This window comes from Danaus plexippus, chromosome 5 (genome assembly GCF_018135715.1).
Source record: "Danaus plexippus chromosome 5, MEX_DaPlex, whole genome shotgun sequence".
Classification (NCBI taxonomy): domain Eukaryota; kingdom Metazoa; phylum Arthropoda; class Insecta; order Lepidoptera; family Nymphalidae; genus Danaus; species Danaus plexippus.
This window is the reverse complement of record NC_083539.1, coordinates 7,528,615-7,545,888: the sequence shown is the minus strand read 5'-3', so window position 1 is coordinate 7,545,888 and position 17,274 is coordinate 7,528,615. Positions and strand designations below refer to the sequence as shown.

General features: G+C 29.7%; 2 long non-coding RNA genes across 2 annotated transcripts; both read left to right on the top strand.

The window, feature by feature from the left end:
* Positions 1–241: 241 nt before the first annotated feature.
* LOC133320204 (uncharacterized) lies at positions 242–6,302 on the top strand. The gene is made up of 4 exons (XR_009753638.1): positions 242–559; positions 1,264–1,495; positions 5,078–5,300; positions 5,502–6,302. It is a non-coding gene; the product is annotated as an uncharacterized LOC133320204 (long non-coding RNA).
* A 6,010-nt stretch (positions 6,303–12,312) lies between these two features.
* On the top strand, positions 12,313–16,883 carry LOC116769157 (uncharacterized). The gene is made up of 3 exons (XR_009753640.1): positions 12,313–13,887; positions 14,400–15,924; positions 16,569–16,883. It is a non-coding gene; the product is annotated as an uncharacterized LOC116769157 (long non-coding RNA).
* Positions 16,884–17,274: the final 391 nt, after the last annotated feature.

Sequence of the window (17,274 nt, the reverse complement as noted above, 5' to 3'; positions counted from 1 at the left end):
ATATCAAACTAATCTCCTTTTATTTATTGTGGCATCAGTACATATATTAATTGTAATGGAATACAATAACTGAAATAAATCACAGCACTTACATGAAATTTTAAAACCTAATAATTAAAGTATATATTTTATCAACATTATAAAAAGTATATTTTAAAACCTTTACGATCAATCTGAATACTTTACTTTAGAAATTGATGATCAAGAAACGATAAATATTGTTAAATGCTGCGTCACTAGTTGTTGTTTAAGTATTGTCAAATATACTGCGAAAAATTGTATTTATTAATATTTTTGGCCAAAAACTTCAGTTTATCGGAATTTATTAAACAATGTTTATAACTTTGAGCGATCTCAATAATTAATTTCACTATGTGATATTCAAAACCTATTAACTTTTTGTGTTGTGTTTTCTAACCTACATGGTTTCGTTTAAAATATTATTGTTGTGATTGCTGTGTTGTAATGAAATAATTGAAATGAAATTATATTATCTCATAGTTCTAGTGATAATCTTGAATGTGAATTAAGTGGGAGAAGCGGCTGGCAGTTATTGGCGGTAAGTCTCTAGAAATAAGTTAAGTGGTCATTATGTTATTTTGCAAATTGTTTTTTGGTTTTAAATTAGGAATTTATTGTTTTTGGCAATTTATAATCCATATTTTTTTAGATTGTGATGTCATATAAAACACAATTATCTGTTATACAGTGTTTATTTTGTATTTATTGGTAAAGACAACTTTTTACCTTAGTCTTTGTATTAGGTATCATAAACTGTTATTAATATATAAGTTTACTTACATTTCAAAATGTACTCACAACTATTTTATTGTAAAAATTATGAAGAAATAAATAATATTAACATAAAGAGTGTGTTATTGACCTTTTCTTTTGTAATTTTTTGGAGCGATTTCTTGCACATAACTTGTTAATCTAATAAAGTGAAGTTATATCTAACCTGGAATGATAATAATATTTTACTTATTATTGCCATCATTGCAAACTATAAAAAGTGCTTAAAGAGCATATTATTATTTCAGATAGGATTGAAAATATACCATCAAATATAACATTTGCTATAAATATATGGCTACATTGGAAATAAAAAAACTGATGTTTTCTAAACTTAGACAAGATCAGAACATTATGTTAAAAGATTCAACATATCACGATCACAACACATTGATTGTTATAAAAAATAAAAATTAAAATCCATATAAAATATGAATTGTAAGCATTTGTAAAGTGATAACAAATTTTCAGAGAATATGGAATATCGATTTATTCCGACGAATCGAGGTAAACACCTGTTGATGCTGAAAGGTTACACGTATTCACAAATAAAGTCCACCAATAATTATTACTGCTCAAAGAGACGGACTGGAAACTGTAAGGCCAGAGTGAAATTGAATGATGAAGGTGTAGTTATTTGCGCTGATTTAAATCACACGCACACTAAACCGCACTATGTTCATCTACTGGGGAGTTGTGGAAGGTTTAAATAAACATGTTTTTTAGTGTAATTGTTTTATTTATTTAATAAAATAACTGATTATTTTTTTTTTTGTATTTATGCTACGGCTTCATTTGCACTGGAATCGTGGGATATTTTGGCAATGTCAATGTTTTTATTTGATGGATGAATTGAGTACTGTGCTGAGAAAGCATGAAGGAGTTTGTCGATGAATATTTTTTATAGATATCTGTAAATACATTTTATATTGATATATGGATTTTATTTTGCAAGTATTTTTTTTATTAAATAACAAATACTGTTTAGATTCTTGGAATATTTGTCAATGTTATATTTTGATTTTTTTTTTTCCTTTTTCAAAAGTGTCTTATAGGTGTGATAACATTTAACCTCTTACAGGAAATCCTGAGTATAAATTTATTCCATCGTCAAAAGGACGTTACTTGATAATGCTTGACGGTTATACGTACTTTCAAATGAATGCTAAATCTCGTAACTATCATTGCTCTAAGTCTTGGTCCGGATGCAAGGCTCAAGTGAAATTTGATAAAAAGGGAGAGTTTATAAAAATTAATACGGAACACAAACACGAACGACCCAATTTCATAGTCACCAAGACCGGACAATATATTAAAGTGTGAAATTTATATTTAGAATTTTAATATCGCAAACGATAATGTCGCGTAGATAATTTTCAAAGTAATTTTAAACATAATGCTTTTTCTTTCCTAGCCTCGTTTGTTAGCATAAACGTGAAATAATATGATAAATTTAATCAAATTGTTTCCTTCATACCACAAGATTGAATCGAAGAACTAAATACGGAATGTCATACGATTTGTGAACGAAAAACAGATTACGTTGCGTATGTACTGTGATGACGCAAAATTTTTGTTAATACAAACTCGTTAGTCTAATTATACGCAGTGTTAAATTATAAAAGAATTATGTTTTCATTTAAATAATTAAATAAAATATACTATGCTGTAATTTTTTTATCAGATTTTTGTATGACAGCTAAATGCAAGAAAAGTTATAGTAGATTAATAAGTAATATAAATATATTTTTTTTAGAAGCGAGGATTGTGAAAATGGTATACTAATGGTTTTTGTCTGTTAATATACTTGTAAAAACCTACTTAGACAGAAAAATTTTTAAACATAAAGCTGAAAAATAAACCGTTACAAGATAATCATAAAGTTGAAAATTGCATTTAACACTCTGGTAGTCATTGCGGTAGTATAATATTCAACTTCTATCTTAACGCAAACCAAAGATAAGGATGTTTGAACTACGTTTGTTTCGCATGTTTTGACGTAAACAAGAAAAAAAAATAGACTTCGCGTTACAAATGATTGATGAGCGATAAAAATTGTCAAGAAAGCCAGGTCTTATAGTTACGTAGTAATCACTGTTTTGGGATTACAAACTAATGATGTTACGAATATCTGTGTCCCAATCACCGGATATCGGCGGTATAAGAAAGATCCGTATCCTTTCATTACTGGCTGAAATTTATCGGACCTTTAACATATTATTTTTTTTCTATAACAGAATAAACTCCATATTATTTGAATAATTAGGATGAACTGTGAAGTTAATTATAAATTTTCATCTACATTAATTTATATGTGTTGCAAACTTTGATCATACTAATTTAATTAAAAAAAAAAATTGATTAAAATTTTTAGAGTACGAGTGGCTTTTGACCGGTTTTAAGTATTTGTATTATAGTGGCAACAGATAGTTACTATCTGTGAAAAAAACATTTTTTTTATCTAATATGGGTTTTGAGATATATTCGATGACGGATAGACAAACAAACATGCATAAGTATCCACGGATAAAAATTTACGATGGTCCTGCAAACGCTATTATAAACGTATATCCCGTTGATTAACTAAACCCATATGGGGTTTTTACGTACATTCTTACGTTAAGGGACGACAGTTTTAATAATACAAAGTGATTTTTGTCAAATCAAATCAAATGATATCAAATAAATCGCTGACCGAGTTATTCTTGTCAATCGGTAATTATATACATTTAGGTACGGAACACTTGGTTTCTAACTTATCGTGCCGTTTAATAGTTTCTTTTAAAATAGCTATTGTAAATGATAAGCAAAATGTATTCTTCATTAGGTACTTTAGTAATTAATAAATTATAATATTATATTATAACAATCTATAATAACAAAATCGTGACGTATTTCTCTTTTATCTTTTACCGTTAAAGAGTACTTTCAAATAAATTATTAACTACGTATTTAATATATATAATTTTTGATATTTTCCTAACAAGTATGATATATTTCAGATAATTACAAATTCATACAAATACCGAACGAAAAACGTCTGTTGATGTACAAAGGGTACACGTTCTCTAAAAACAATCACGCCAAAAATACTTATTATTGTTCAAAAAGATATTGTTACTGTAACGCCAGGGTCAAGCTGAACGCAGATGGAAGCATTGAATCTGCTTCAGACAAACACAACCACCCGCCACCCAAATACGTTGTAGATTCAAACGGAATGTATTTAAAAGTATGCTCGTAATTAAATATTTGTACTAAAATATTCTTTTTTTTTTTTTAATATGAAAAGTAAGCAAAGGAGAATTTTTTAACTGTTAGTAATGTATAAAAAATTAAATGGCGATAATCTCTCTGTATGTTACATTTCTTTTATCAGATTACATCCCTGATTTTAAATTCATTCGGACAAGACATGGCAGTTTGCTGATGGTTAATGGCTATACGTTTTCGAAACACAGCCGTTCGAATAATTACTACTGTTCTAAGAAAGACCAGGGTTGCAAGGCTCGTCTGAAGATGGAAGGTAATGGTGTGATCGTCAAACAGGACGTGCACCACCTTCACCCACCTCCGAGTTATGTTCGGACTACATCGGGTGTATACGTAAAAGTGTCGTCTTAAATATTACATAAAACATTTTTAATAAAACTCCGCTAATGTCATATCTGTGTTTCGTTAGTTTATATTTGCGGTATTTAATTGAGTTCTCGGTTTTAATTCTGGTCACTAAAGTAAATATCTTTAAATGGGATTTATGTTGTAATTAAATTATTATTTAATTTACAGTTTTTTTTCTAAGAGCGGTTGCCTTACGTTTGATGTAGGTAAGCGAAAAATGTTGGCGTATGGTAGCTAGATTACGTTCTTCACGCGTGCTTGAATATTCTTTAAGTTCCTTAAGATTGTTGCAATTATTCGAAATGAAAAAAAAAATGTTCCAAACACCAAAGAGCACGGACATTCATATTTATATCTTCAGATAAATTGTGTCTTGTCTCAAATCTTGATCAGTTTACATTGAGTATAGGTATATTAATAAACTTTGAAAGGTCATTCACATAAATGAATGGAAGTTGTCCGCTATCTTAACTATTGTCTTAATAAGATCACGGCTGTTTATATCGGTTGATAGATGCAAATTTTAAGATTTCTTATGACACAAAATACACGAATTTAAAGAAGACTGATTATGGCAGATAAAAAAAATATCGTATTGGCTGGAAATCCAACTTCCATGTGGCCTAGGCATTTTATGTATAAAATAATTTGGTCTTTGTTTTAGACATGCCTAGCTACCAGTTCCTAGAGTCGGGGAGAGGAGGGCAACTGGTCATGCTAGATGGTTATACATATTCACGACGTACTAATTCTAGAAACTTCTATTGTTCCAAAAAAGACCGAGGCTGTAAAGCCGCTGTCAAAATAGACAATGATGGCGTGTTGACTGTCAAAGAATCCTACCACCCTCACCCACGACCAAAGTACTTTTTGAAGAAGAATGGATTGTACGTGAAATTAAAGTCATAACGTTAATGAATATTAATACTTAAAAGAGATTTAAATGATTATTATCTTTTTTAAATTGTTATGGATTGTTTAATAATAAAGTTTTTTTCTAAACCGTTGTTTCTGTAATCGTAGCCCATATTAAAGTTTATCGGACGTTAAAAATTGTATTGATAAAATATATTATAATTATTTTTTAGGCGCTGTTAAACATACATTTATTCGAACCCTTAAAGCTTTATTGCTGATGGTGGATGGGTATACGTTCGCGAAACATTCGCAGAGCGACCGTTATTACTGTTCGAAAAAAAACTCCGGCTGCAAGGCAAGGGTAAAGATGACCAAAAATGCTAATGCTATAGTGGGCTGCGATGATATCGTGCACACTCATCCACCGCCTAAACTTATGAAGACAGCTTCAGGGATATATATTAAATTATAGTTATACATATTACACTAACAACATATTGTTTTTAAATATAACAATACAAATCCTCTGTACCAAGAAAAACATATATATATAATAATATTTTTTTAAAATGATTCGTCATTGTGTATGTTTCAAAAGCTTTTAAGATTTAGATAAATTTAAATAAGTATATGTGAAAAATGCTGTGCTCAGCGATAGTTCGAAAAACCTAAATTTGCTTACGAATGACGGTGATTTGAAAATTTAAGGTGAAAAAGGTAAACTGATCATTTAAAAACAAATTGAAAATCTAAATATACTCCATGGTTAAACGGGAAAGGCGCTAAAATTAGGCTGTAGGACAAATGGGATATGGATAGTCCGTTTGCCAAATATCTGTCAACCACAAATACTTTGTGACATCTGTCATTTCTATAAAACTACTTCGAATATGGAACAAATGTCAATGTCAACTTCAGTTTTGACAGAAAGAGTTCATGGAAACGGATTACATAACTTGGATATTTAAATATATATATATTTCTTGTAATAATAATATTTTTTGCATTAAATATACATCATTGCAGTACTATTTATTATTTTATTTACATGACCTTAAAATTTAAATAATGTTAAATAAAAAAAAAATCCACGATATTTAAATTGTAACGAAAAAGTTATATTGACTATATTGACTACTTGATGAGTATTTTAGTAATTTTATTTAAATTAATTTTGAATATCAAAACTAATGCTTACTACAAAAAATGGTGTCTTATTGATTATGAAAGACAGTGAAATGTATATAATATAGTTCTTATCATAAAAATGAATTTAATATTTCATATATTTTATTAATTTCAGACCAATACAAATACAAGTTCATAATGACGGACAAAACAAATCTGCTGATGTTTAATGATTACACATACACGAAAGACAACAAATCTAATAATTACTATTGTTCGAAAAGGACGAAAGGCTGCAAGGCGCGTCTCAAGCTAGATAACACGACGATTGTTATTAAAAATAAAAAAGATTTATATCACAATCACGAACCTCCGCAATATTATAAGTCGCCGTTGGGTTTCTATTTAAAAATATCCTCATGAAAATCCAATCCCATATGTACATAAAAAAACTTCTTAATAAATTTAAAATGAAAAAAACGAACGCAGAAAGCTGAAATAGGAGAAATAATTTTAATTACTTACTGAAATTATTAGTTGAGATTGCAATTAAGTGGACTTAGAATGTGTTATTATCTTCATATTTTTGTATATAATTTGAATGATTTTATATTAATCTATTTATTCTTTGTTTATCTTAAATATATTCTTAACGAACACCGTGTCCGAACATATGACATATATATTTAAATATCTGGTGACAATAATGTATCAGTAATCAGCATGCATATATATGTAACTTAAACCTAGGTATTTGTTAATGCCTTTATTTGTACTCGACTTTCAACTTTTCATTTTATTATTTAATTTATTAATAATAATAATAAATGTTAAGTATAATTGTGTCGGGATCAGTATCAGTAAGACTGTTTGATTGTAACGTGGAATAAATTTACGAATCGTAATGTCTCCTATTGTATAAATTAAATAATAACAAAATTATACATATCCGTTTCATGTCCTCTGTTATAATTTTAGGTTTCTAAGTGAATAAGAGAAAGCGAAGTTGAATAAATGTTAGTTAATGCAAGTTCAAAATAAAACACGTCTCATGACGCGGATAAGAGGTAGACACAATTGTAATGTATTTTGTAGACGAATTATGCTTCGGTAAAACGATTTATAATTCAATTTGAAAATAAAAATTTTATTAATAATTATATGTATAAAAAAATTTGTTGGTTTAATATATGATGTATACCTACCACAAATCTAACAGACATACAAATCTGTTTACCTTAATTATAACTGTTTCGGACTTTGTCTACATAAAGAAAACAAAATTGTATTTGATAGATACTTCGTATTAAAATTCCATTAGCTAATTTATGGCCCTTACCTATATATAAATTATACCACTTTTGAAACATGATATCTGTCACAGATTCACATTCAAACACATCGCACATGGAAAATTTCCTTGTGTATCCATCATTAAAGATATCAATCCTTAATATGAACAATTGATTCAAACATACGAAACGAAAATATAAAACGACGTAAGTCTGTCGCTGTTTTTAGAAGTTACTTTATAAATACGTATTATCATATCTTATAATATTTTGATGTACTTTAGGTAACAAAACAACTATTGACTCTACATTTGCAAAATCTATTGTTTGTTAGTTTGTGAATTAAAAATTTTCTTCAATCTTAATGTGCGATTCCTTGGAATTCATTATTAATTTTTAATAAAAACACACATGGGACCTTTTGTGTTGTTTTATTTCACCCCGAAATTCCTTACGTATCAAGCTAAGACTTTTCTGTAGGTATATAAGTATATATGCGACAGGTAATATTATTGTAGTATTCTGTATAAGGCACAGTTTTTTTTTATTATTTTCAAAATTTCAAAAATTTCAAAAGATTTTATAAAAATTTAAAGTATTATAGAGTTTTATCATGGCGGAATTTACCAATGCAATATATATGGTGTGATTGATCGATCCTGTGGGTAGCTGAAGAAGTTTTGTTTAGAAATGATTTATTAATTTTACTTTACCTACCACTACAAATATATCGTGTTTTTTTATCATTGAATCAATAAACAAATTTCCTTTGATACACATGTGATTTGTTACAGGTACCGCATTCAAATACATAACTACCCACAACGCTACACTGTTGATGTTAAACAATTACACGTTCGCGAAACACTGCAAGACGGATAACTATTACTGTTCCAAAATAAAGAAAGGCTGTTCCGCTAGACTTAAGATAGTTCAAGGGGAGATGGTTGTTAAGAAGGATGTTCACAACCACCCGCCTCCGGTATTCTATTGTTCCTCTGAGGGCATTTATGTCAGAATGTCATCTTAGTGGATATAGCCTGCGTGACATGGTTCTAGGATAAAACTGTCCATGCCATAACCGTCTGGGATATAACTATTTATGACGAAATGAATGTGTATTTTTAAATGTATGATAATTGTGCCCCTTTTTATTTATTTTTTATGAATAAAATACTTAATATAATTTAAAAATAACTTTCTTCAACCAAAATTCGCACAGAAAAAGATATGAAATGAAATATGAAATATCGAACCATTCAATTGCTGTTCTGTTTCTTTGATCTATTTATTTTATGTATTACAAAAACTTATAAACGAGTCGACAGATATAAATAAATTTTGTACTTAAACTGTCTTAAAAATTTGCAACGAATGTGTTGGAAATATTAACTTAGACTCAAATCTGTAACGATGCTTAAGTGATATCAAATAAAAGAATTAAACTTATATGAACAAGGTAAATAAATTGTTATCAAATTAATGGTTCATAAGAAAGTGGAATACGTTCAAAGGATATTAATCAAGCGTTTCACTGACACAGCTTTGGTAAGGTTAGACAAATTGTAGTTCTGGTAGTCCCTTTCACCTTTCAACGAGGGCGAAGAGGCTCTATGAAGATTTTTTAACCCGAGACCAAAAAAAAAAATTGTAGTGAGCACTGACCATTAATATGTATTGATAGCGTCTTATTTGTCCCTGTATCAGTTATTCTCAAAGAAAAGACAAAAAAAGTCTCTGAAGCTTTCTGTTTTATAGAAAAACAAGCTTGTGTGACCCATAAATATAATATTTGGTAAAAGGTTGTATAAACGTTGCGTAATGTTTCCTTTAACTTGTTCTTTCCATATTCGTTATTTATCAATTGTTTTTCTGATGAGAGGTTTGAGTTGAAACACATTCAAAAAGTGCATTCTTTATTACAGATTCATCCAGATATAAATTCATACCAACACGCAGCGGCAAATACCTCTTGATGTTAGACGGGTTCACGTATTCCCAAATGAAGCAGAGCAACAACTTTTACTGCTCCAAGAAAGACTCAGGATGCAAAGCGAGGGTCAAGCTGTTAGAAGACGGAAAGATATCCTCTCTGTCTATCACAAGTCATGCCCACCCTCCACCAAAGTACATGATAACAGCATCCGGACATTACGTCAAAATTTGTAGCTAACATTTTTTACGTTAAGATAAATTTAAATAAAATAATGTGTTTATATGAATACCGTTTTGATAAATATAACTTAAAAAATAGTGTCGAAACATTATTGCCTCTTGATAGCAAATTTTTGTCAATAAAATTGTTCTTCTAATAACAGGAATTTTATTCTGAAAGGTGAATAGTTTCTTATATTTTAATAGACTTAAACTATATTTTATCACGATGTAACTATTACAATATTCTGTCATTGATGTTATTTCAGACGATGTATATGAAAAATATGTACAAAAAATTCCAACGCAACGCGGGAAATATTTGATAATGGTAGACGGCTATACATACTCCCAAATGCGAGATACAAATAACTATTACTGTTCTAAGAAAAACGTGGGATGTAAAGCCCGGGTTAAAGTTAGTCGAGACGGAAGATTGATAAGTGATAGCGCAGCGGGTCATATTCACCCACCTCCAAATTATACTGTAACATCATCTGGCACCTTCGTTAAGATTTAAAATGTCAGCCACGATTTAGATTATATCTAGATCATTTATTACAATATTCAGTTAATCTTTAAAAAATATCTAAATGTACTTTAAAACGTATCACAAAAATAAAAGCATATTAAATGATTATTGTTTTTTTTCTGTACGTAGTTAGCGCAAATTCAATCATATAGCGAGGCTATAGCGTCTATCTGGCTTAGCAGTGACTGTGGTAATGCAAATACAGCAGTTCTTGGAGTTGGTTAATGTTTTTATGATAACCTGATATTCCTCTCGTCTGGTCAGACACGCCTGGTCTGGTAATCCACCACACAAGTTTAAACCTGAGATTTGCTCAGTCTTGTGATATGATACAAGCCGATAGGACTCAACAAAATAGATACAGAATTGAAAAGGCAACCGCATTAATCGATTCCCGAATAAGATCAAACAAAGACCTCGATTGGGTCCAAATTTTAATTGCCAAAAATGATTAGAAAAAATTACTATCCTAGACTATATATATTTAATTTACATCCTGTAACAAATCCTCTTAACTTGATATTTTCAGTCGAAAAATCATCGTGATCTTCCATTTGTTGGTAAGGCTTTAAAAAAACTAATTTCTATATTAAAAGTAACATAAAGTACAAGTTCCTTAATGTTCTGTTACCAGAAGGTTACCATAATGCCAATTTTTAGTTTCAGATACAGTTTTCTATGAATTCATAAAATCAAGAAGGGGAAAGGATTTGATAATGATTAATGGATTTACATTCTCCCAAAATACGGCTCGTTTATGGATTTGCTCCAAGTACCCGAAATGTAAAGCTAAAATATCTAGGAATGTCGATGGCAGTGTGTCGCTAATGTCCGACGAACACAATCATAAGCCTGACAAGATCGTCAGAACTAGGGATGGGAGGGTGATTCGCGTGTAAATTAGAAATTTTCTGAATTGCCTTTTGTTTGAAGAATTTTAGCGGGTTTTAAATTTTTTAGACAGTTTGACGATAGTAAAAGTTGGTTTTTAAGTTAAGGAAAACGTTGAACAGAATCTTTGGTTTCCTTTACATTTTTTGGCCCGATTCTAGCGATGGCTTTTAGTTAACATTGTCAACATTATTCAATTTAATGTGACATTATACTCTTCTAGATGTAGTTTCTTATGAAATGGTGGTCTCGCAAAGGGGGAAGGATTTGATTTTATCAGCCGGATTCACCTTCTCTCAAAACTCGAATAATATTTGGTACTGCACGAAGTACCCGAAATGTAAAGGAAAAATTTATAAGTATTCTGACGGCCGCATTCAGGAAACGTCGAAACATAACCACAGTGCTAGTAGATTTGTGAGAGACAACAACAGAAGGATTTTTCGACTGTAACCCTGTGTATTATTTTTGTAATTCAACGTTTCTATTGTCTATGGAATACCAATAACGTAATAAGTTATCTGTGACTCAGAAACAAAGAAAAAAAAAACTGAATAACCCTTAACTATTTACAACCGTTTTTTATTCTTACCCTCGACAAACTCTTTCTTGATTTTCCTTACGTTTAATTTGCTTAAACTTAATGAAGATTGTGATTTATTAATTCAGTATCAATAATTCTATAAATTCATTAAATGGTAAGAACAAGTTATTCTCATTTAACTCTCATTGCAGTTCAAAATTGCAAAATTAACTTTATATTAATAAAGTATTAATAACAATGTATATTTTTTTTTCAGGACTTGTACATTACGATGTCGTAAAATCGCAAAGGGGTAGGGATTTATTGCTCATAAAAGGTTACACTTACGCAAGAGGTGGTCAGTACCGTTGGATTTGTTCTACTCACCATCCTAGCTGCAAAGCCAAAATTAAATTGAATAAGCTGGGGCACATAGAGCAGTACTTCGATAATCATAATCATCCACCGAAGAAAATATTTAAAACTAGCACCGGTGGTTATTTGCGTGTTTGAGAGTTAGAATGTGAAAGAAAAAAAAATGGAATTTTTAAAAATAGAATATATTTTTTTGTTATCAATCTCTAGATCCTTTTTTTATATTATGGCCTTCATCCTTGCAAAGACGTGCACAGTATATCCTGCCAGTGTCAAGCAGATCTCTAGATCCTTTTTTATGTAATATAAATTATCTTTTCTGTCATTGTCTGTTTGACGTTTAATGATAGTATTTAATGGATTCACGTCAGAGATAACGCAGTATTTTTTGTTTAGAAATAAAATATATTAGAGGCATGAAATGTATTTAATAAAATCTTTAGAATTATATTATTGATGGCCTTACTTAAAATGTTTACTCAGGATAATTATTTACCTACTATATCATAAGGTTTTCCTTAAACTGAGATTCTATTTACCAAAACTCAGATATAGAGATTTTAGGATTCTTTCTAAATACAGATTTAAATCTAATGTTGTCAATATATCTTAAAAAATCACATATATATTTTCTATATTACCAATGTTGTATGTGTGTTAGTTTGATGTAAAATTAATACAAATTAGTTTAAACAAGTTGTTAAATTATTTTACGACATGTTTTAAAGTAAATGAATTTATTATGAAAGTTGTATAATTAAATATTTGTAGTAATTTCTTTGGTATATTTTTGTAATATTTGTTCATATTAATACTCATAATTATTTAATAATAATGATTGTAATCATAGTTTACCTTCCAGCTACAGAGATTTATTCTTAGTTATAAAACGTACATGATGCCTTAGATTTGTTTCTATTAAAAAAATATTCCTAATACCCATGAATTATTATGTAATAGGAAAGATATTTTATATGGTTTAATAGCATTATACGTATCTGTATATCGTATAAAGTGGTGAATATCTCACCGCGGGAAATCTTTATTGCTTATTGGAGGTTATACTTTCTCGAAGACCAGACCTTTGGGTCTGTTCCAAGAGGTCGCCGGTTTGCAAAAGTGAATCTAAAGGGTGGCATGATCACAGAGATCAACAATCACCACTCGCCTCCTCTACGGATGTATGTCAGAACGCGAAAGAAAAACCTAATTGATCTAAACAATTAATTGTCATGCTCATTTCATTTCATAAAGCAATATAAAAGCAACATCTCTTATCGGTTTTTTTTTATCATACTAAATTAATATATTCTAAGTAATAGAACAGATGATGAAGAGGATCATGTCATCGAAGAATCTCAAGTAATTTAAAAGATAATTTTAAACAGCAATACCCAGTTTTATTTTGGTAAACCAGTACATATCGCCAATGAATTAATATAATACCTCTGAATGTCTGATTTGTAGATGATCTTAAATTCATTGCGATAAATGGCAATAAAAGGGTTCTGATGGTCGGCGGTTATACTTTCGCGAGGACAAGCAAACGACATTATTATTGTTCCAAGAAGGCCAAAGGGTGTAAAGCAAGGGTCTATCTGAATACAGATGAAACGGAGATCATCTACTTGGACAATAACCACGGGCACCAACCACCCATCTACGCTAAGAGCTCAAATGGCTGCTACGTCAAAGTCAGTGGATGAAACAAAAATATATATGTATGTATATAATTGGTCATGTTAGTCTAATACTAAAATATGATGAGAATCCAGTTAAGAAGCTGTTACTGTTTGGAATCAATTTAATTATTTCTATATTTTATTTATATATTGTAATGTATAGGAATTAATTGTATTATTGCAATCGTTATATATAATTTAATACTCACGTTGAAAGGCTAGATTCAAGGTGTACGTTGCCTGAATTACAGCCTAGGTGAATCATATTTTATTATTCTATAGTTAAATTAAAATGTAAACAAAAATAAGGCTTTTTGTTATGTAGAGAAATAAAGTATAAAAAAAAGTGAAATCATTGTGTCTTATTGAGGACACATCGATCGATCATTATTATTTTTATTTAATTTGCACCAAAAAGATATTTTCTTGTACACACTATAGATACAAACTTTTATGATGATCATCCTCTAATGAAGGTGTATTTAATAAAACATTCCTTCGAGTTCAGCTCACGTGTGACATCAGCTTTATTAACCCTCGTTTCATTACAGACGAATTTAATTTTATCACGATAGCTGGCAACAAACGTCTCCTGATGGTCAAAGGTTATACGTTTGCTAAAACCAATAAACGACATTGGTACTGCTCCAAGAAGGCGAAAGGCTGTAAAGCCAGGGTTTACTTCAACTCGGATGAAACAGAGGTTGTGTTCTGTGATAATACACATCAGCACAAGCCTCCGATCTATACACAGAGCTCTGATGGCTTTTATTTTAAGCTTAGTGGCTGAATAAAAAAAAAACTGTTTTAATAATATTTTCTTACGAATTAAATTTGTTGTTTCAGTAACACATTGAATAAAGTTTTATTATATTTGTTTCAGTTGATTCCAATAAACTCAGATTTACATTGTTAATCGCTAAGAAGTTAGTGTTTTTGCTTTTAATAATTTTTTTTTTTATTATTATGTCTTGATCCAAAAAACATGAGTCACGAAGTTGTTATTTGTTATTATTTAAATTGTTATTAACTATCGTTTAAAATATTTCCTTAATAATATATCTGTTAGCGTGTTCATAGATAAGAACATTTGAATTAAAAAATACTCCTCATTTTAATATAAATCTATTGAGAAAAATTAAAAAGATTTTTTTAGTAATGTTCATTTTGTTTAATATTTTGCTAAGTAATGATTTTAATGGAAATTAATTTTCAAGTCTGATGTCAAAATATACTTGTTTAGGAAGTCACTCGTTTGCCTAAAACACGATAACCTAAATATCACGTGTTTAACAATAATGGCATTTTATAAAAAAACATTATTTAGATATTTTCATTGCAGGGACTCTCAGGAATATGAATTAGCTAGCATTTAAATAAATATTTTGAATCATTCTATCTTTAACGTTATATTTTCCATATTAAATCTATTCCTAATAATAATCTTTCTTTCTTAATTATTTCTATGGTCGTGGTGGCACCTAAACGATTCGAAAAGCAGATTGCTGTTTCTATATGCCTGTGCCTTATATGCCACAAAATGCCACCAACAATAATTGACCTTTATATTTAAAAAAAAATGTCATTTAAATAAAACTAATATTGTCGGATTTACTACGCGTTTTCAGGATGTAGTTAAATAATAATAAACAGAAAATATTAGTTTTATTTAAATGAGAACTCGCGAAAGTCTTAGATCTCAACATCTTATTTACTTACAATTTTTTTTTTCATTAACTTTTATAGATTACAATCTTTTTGATTCCTGATATCAAATAATTTCCTTTTTTACAAACAATTTTCAAGTTTTTCAATTCGAATAAGAATCGTGATGTGACTTTCAGAATCATTTGAGATCGTTCAAAATTATCGCACCAACGGGATGTTGTTGATTTACAACGGGCATACCTTCTATCACATGCACAACAAAACCCGCTGGTATTGTTCAAAGTGGCATAAAGGTTGCAGGGTAAAGGTCACAGCTACATCTAACGGGACATTTCTGTCTTGTTTTGGCAAACATGACCATTTGCCCCCAATTATTGTTCGAACATCAGATGGGAGAGTTTATCATAGGTAAATATATTATGCGAGTTTAGTTAAATTCATACGGAACTGTGAAACTAATATCAATTAAACGGACTTTATATTCATTTTTTGTTAGATAAATTTGATGAAAAACTTATATTTAATATTGTACGTATATAAAAAAAAATCACTTATATTATATAAAATGTAAATATTCTTATAAAATTCTAATAAAAAAAATTGTAAGTCTCTTCACTTCTTTTTACTATATGCTTTTCTTTTATTATTATATCTTATTTTAAATACGTTAAAAACATTTCATGTGTCTTGTGTGTTTTCTTGTGAAACCATGTGAAGATAAAATGTGTATATATATATATATATATATATATATATATATAAGTATTAATTTTTTATTAGGTCATTTGAAAAAAAAATTGTATTCAGACATTAAATCATAAAATGAAGATTAGATGAACTCAAAAATGTTTTGGTAAGCAGATAAATCGTATTGATCAAATTATGGTATAGTCTATGGAAAATTGCTTTTGTTATCTAAATAATTAGTTCAAAGAAAATAATATACAAAAATTTGTGTCTTTTCTCTCAATAAAACTGAGATTATATGTGACGTTAGATTTAATTCTAAAGATTTTAACATTTGACAAATAGATTTTGTTTTTCCTTCACAGATGTACTCGAATTTGTTCCAAGTAATCGAGGCAAAGGTACTACACTTATTTATAAAGGTTACACTTATTCCCACATGACCCATAAGACTAGATGGTATTGTTCTAAAAAGGCAGCTGGTTGTAAAGCCCGACTTATCACAACTATTGAAGGAGAGCTGGTGAAGGTTCTCATGGATTTCCATAACCATCCACCCCCGCAATTATATCGTACTGCAGACGGGCAAGTTTACAAAGTATAACAAGTGCTAAATTGAACACTTCTTTATTTTCCAATTATTACTATATTACGTTCAATAAACAAGTTATCGTCTCTAACCATTGTGTTTTGTTAGCAAAGTAATTTTAAAATAGAATATGCACCTCTTTTTTGAGAGGGAAAATCATGAAATGACCCCTCTTGTCCTGGGTGGGGCAAGAGGGAGTGTCAGACATCTACTGACTAAAAACCCTTCGTACCTTCTCCTGCTCCGAGCTTGACATGGGCTATAGGGTCCCATCTATGGTGGTCTGATGGCTTTTTGAGGCGCGCGCAGTACAATACGCGCCGTATGCTCAGGGTATATAATATGCACCTGCCAGAATATGCTTAGTCTATTCTATAACAGCTCTGCATTAGAAATGTCGCCTTTTACTTTGACTATACGTATTCTGGAATGACATTAACAAGCCGATAATGTTCCTGAATGTTGAATACATGCTTGTTTAA